This window comes from Gavialis gangeticus, unplaced genomic scaffold (genome assembly GCF_001723915.1).
Source record: "Gavialis gangeticus isolate Ggan-Ray unplaced genomic scaffold, GavGan_comp1, whole genome shotgun sequence".
Lineage (NCBI taxonomy): Eukaryota > Metazoa > Chordata > Crocodylia > Gavialidae > Gavialis > Gavialis gangeticus.
In genome coordinates, this window is record NW_017728992.1 from 195,873,530 (window position 1) to 195,877,705 (window position 4,176).

Here is a 4,176-nt window from a genome sequence, read left to right on the forward strand (position 1 = left end):
TAAAGGTTCTGAAACTTGTGGGAGGCAGTCGACGGTAGTCTAGGAGTTAGCACCGCCATTGTAGCAGGGACGGTACTGCGCAAAAGTCTCCCCATCAGAAGCTGCGCTGGAGCATACTCAAGACTGGTAATGGGTGTGTTCCTCAGATTGAATAAAGCCAGATATAGATCAGAGCTGTCCTGCAAAGTCTTCTTAAACATTGATTTGATGGTCTGAACTGTGTGTTCAGCCCGACAATTGGATTGTGGGTAACCTAGACTAGAATAGGTGACGGTTATCCCAAGGCAAGATTATCCTTAGCCAAACCATTCTTTACAAATACTTATCTAACCTATTCCTAATACTACACAACAACCTTGTTACACAGCTGCAAGGCAAATCATCCCAAACTACCAAAAGCAACTTAAGCAAGCACAGGCATACAGTAATGTAACTGAGGAATGGAACAATCAGGGAAGTAGCCCTGGTTGTGTTGGTGGGCACAAAACAGGTGTCACCACAGAGGCAGATGATCATGCTGCTGTCACTGGCCCAATGCTGTCATCAGCCCACACTGTCCCATGTGTTCGGGCTGCCCAGGGCATGAAGCTGCCTGGCTACACTTCAGATAAAGCAAAAGAATGAGGGTATTTTCAATGTCCTACTACTGCAAGGATTGTTAAATATACTCAAGAGATCTGAAAAGGAGGATCCATACTCTGCTACAGAGAAAAGCCAAAAAACCCAGTCCATGCCAATTTGACTCTTTCCTGATCCTAGATGTGGCAATCAGTGTGATTACTTCCAGTTCTTAGGAATGGTGTCATTGGAGCTTTTCCTAGAATAACCTTTTCATGCTAAAACAATATGAGGGCATTTATTTATGTATATGCCACCCTTCCCAAAAAAAGGCTCAGGGAAGCTTACAGGAAGAAAAATGACTACATAATATAAATATTATGTCAACTCTTCTCTAAGTTGCAGCCCTGATTTTACAATATGCTCTGCCTGGACAGGAGGGTCTGATGATTTGATCCAGTCTGGGACTGGGATCTATTACTGTGCTAAAATACCAGCAGAAAATAAATAACAATATCACTGTGGGATGAAACAAAAAAAAATCAACATATACCTCATGGGTCATTTGCAGGCTCAGACTTAAGAGACACCGTGATCAATTTGCTCTTGTATTTCACTACTTTTGACCATGTACTTCCCTTCCAAAGTGCTAATCCCATGAGTTCAAGTGACCTTGACCTGAATTTACAGAGTTTGAAAGGTTTTTGGTTTGGTTTTTTACCTCCTTCCTATTTTAGATACCAAAATAAAAGTATACATGGCTGAGTAGTGAACTAAATTAGATATTCTGATAGCCAAAAGAAGCACCATGAGTATCTTTGAGTCTAGTGAGCAAAGTTGATAAGAGTCATATTTGACCCAAGTCTTGCCAACTGAGTTCAGCTTAAGACAAGACTGTCTATAGAAGTGTACTATTGTGCACCATGGATTGAAATATCAAAAAACGAGATGAGGCAGAGGGTTAATTTAAGTTAATGTTTAAAGTACGTTCATCCTTTCTCTCACTTCATTATAAATAAGATAATTAGGTATCCTCATGTTTCAAGTTAAGCACCTGAAAAGGTCTTCGCAGGACAGGGGTTATAGCAATCAATACCTTCTTTGGTGGATATTTCTTTTTAAGTGACTATATGAAAACTTGTTCTCCTACACTCTGAAGAGGTTACCAAGGCAATGCAACCTCATTAAGTATATCTGGGACATCAGAAAATTGTCTGAAGAACTATTGCTGTACAACAAACATTTATTAAGACATTCTTATTTTAAAATTTTAATGGTCATTAGCCTAGCAGAGTGGACATTTTGTGAAACAAACAACCTAAAGTAAAGATATATTTCATTAGGAGATAACGTCAATGGAACAAAATGTTGTCATTGGATAATGGTGTCTGGCTTCTAGATTAATAACAAAGCAAGCCCAAGGCATTTATCAAAAATAAACACCAGGGAGAAGCTGAGACATTTGTTTTCCAAATGGAACACATTTGGACTGTAACACTGCTTTCTTCCCATAGCTTCATCTCTCTCATAGGCTGTCACAGGGACCTCTAACCTCTGTTACTGGAGAGACAGAAGCAGCAGAGTTAATAGGCTGCAAGAAAGTGCAGAGGCAGCCTGCAGAGCAGTAAGCCTACTGATGAGGCCAATGGGAAATGCCTGTGGCTGGGTGAGAGAACCACAGTTCAGGTGACCAGAAGAGGTGGAGCCCAGGGCAATAGGAAGTTCAATTAAGAGTGGGCCAGACTGAGGCTGCTCCATGATGAGTGGAGCAGAGTGAAGGACCTTAGTTCTTATTCTAGTTTTCTGAGAGCAGCTTCCCATATCAATATCGATTTACCATCAAGGCATGCCAGGTTGGGTAGCAGTTTGGTACCCTGGTGAGATTAGATGAGGAATGGGTTTAGGGTGGCCCTAGAGGTGAGTGCTGTTACACAGAGCACATATTTCCATATAGCAACTCTACATAACTGGTTTACACCAAAGGACTTTCCATAACAGTGAAGTAGAAAGTGATATCATATTTCTACTGCAGATGAGCCTGGCTCACTTTCTGCAGCAAGCATCAACTTAGATATTACTACATTGTTAATTATTAAAATTAAAAAGTCAGAAAATTCTACTTATAATTATAGCTGACAGTAATTATAACTCCCATCCAGCTTACCCATTCGGGCACAGATGACTGAAGTCTTGTTACCTGCTCATTTTAAGTCCTATACATATTCAAATCCATGATAAAGTTCCCCCCCAAGCAACATGGGGGAAGGGGAGGGGAGGGGAAGCCTCACCTTAGATTTAGTACTGCAGCTCAGCTCCAGCCTTGGCCTCAGGTTCAGAGCTGATGCGGGAAATGAGCTACTGCTTTTCCCAGGCCAAGATATGTCATGCGGGGGAGATGGCATGTGGCTGAGGGAGTGTGGGGAAGACCATGTGCTAGGGGAGGAGTGTATGGGAGACCGTGCCACCTGCCCCCACCCTCTGCCACTTACCTTTTACTCTGGATCTGGCCCCTGAAGCCCCAACCTCATTGGGCCCAGAGCTGCAACTGCTCCTTTTGCCTGGCTGGGCAGGGAGGTCACTGTTAATGTCTTCCCCAGAGCTAGAACAGAACAGAAGGTAAGTGCTGGCAGTGGGGGATGCAGCAGGTGGGAGGAACAGGTGGCAAGGGTCATGCTCAGGCATGGGGGGAGGAGTGAAGGGGCAGGCAGAGGGGAGCAATCAGAAGAGGGTAGGTACAGGCATGGCAGGACAAGGGGCATGGGGGCAGGCAGCAGGGGGTGAGTAGCACGGGGGGAGGGGCAAAGGGAGCAAGGGATGAAGTTCTGGTTTCTTGTCCTTCATCCCCACCACAGATTTACCCACCTCAGCAGTGGAGGGATGAATTTAAATCACTAATTAGATTCTATACTTGGGCAATTATAAAACAATAACTTTCTGTGTATAGAATCTAATTACTTGGGGGGTTATCTTAAATTTGAAGTAATTTTGGATTTGGGTAAATACAATATTTTATATAGAAAATGTAATTTGTGTAGGTTAGTTTGGTTTCCATGCCATATTTCTTTTCCTTGGCTGGAGGAGCAGAAGCCTGATGTTGATATTTACCATTTCAAACCTAGACTACTTTTACAAAGCTTCAATATTCATGAAGTAGGAATGTTGTAGCTGTGATGGTCTAGAACAGGCTTGTCCAACATACAGCCCACAGGCTGCCATGTGGTCTGCCAAGGTATTTTCTGTGGCCCGTGGTGCTGCAACAGGAAACGAAAGTAAACACGGTTTACTTTTGTCACGCAACACGGAGCTGGCAAGCCAAGCTCACGGTCGTGGTCATGGTGGGGCGGCCGGGTGGTGGCAAATTGGATACGGAACAGGCGGGATTTCTGGCGTGGAGTTCTGAGGCACGTAAGCGTAGTGGTTTTAAACAAAGGTGATTTATTTGACTTACGCTTAGAAGGCGTAGGTAGAGTTGCTCTCTTCAGTTACAGTGAATACAAACAACAGAGGGGTCCGTTGGCCCACGGGGTTCTTAAGTGAGCCCTTGCTATCTAGCCGGAGCTAGGGGTGGCTGCTCAACTTAATAGTCCCAGGGCTGGTCAACGGCTCATTAAAGGAACA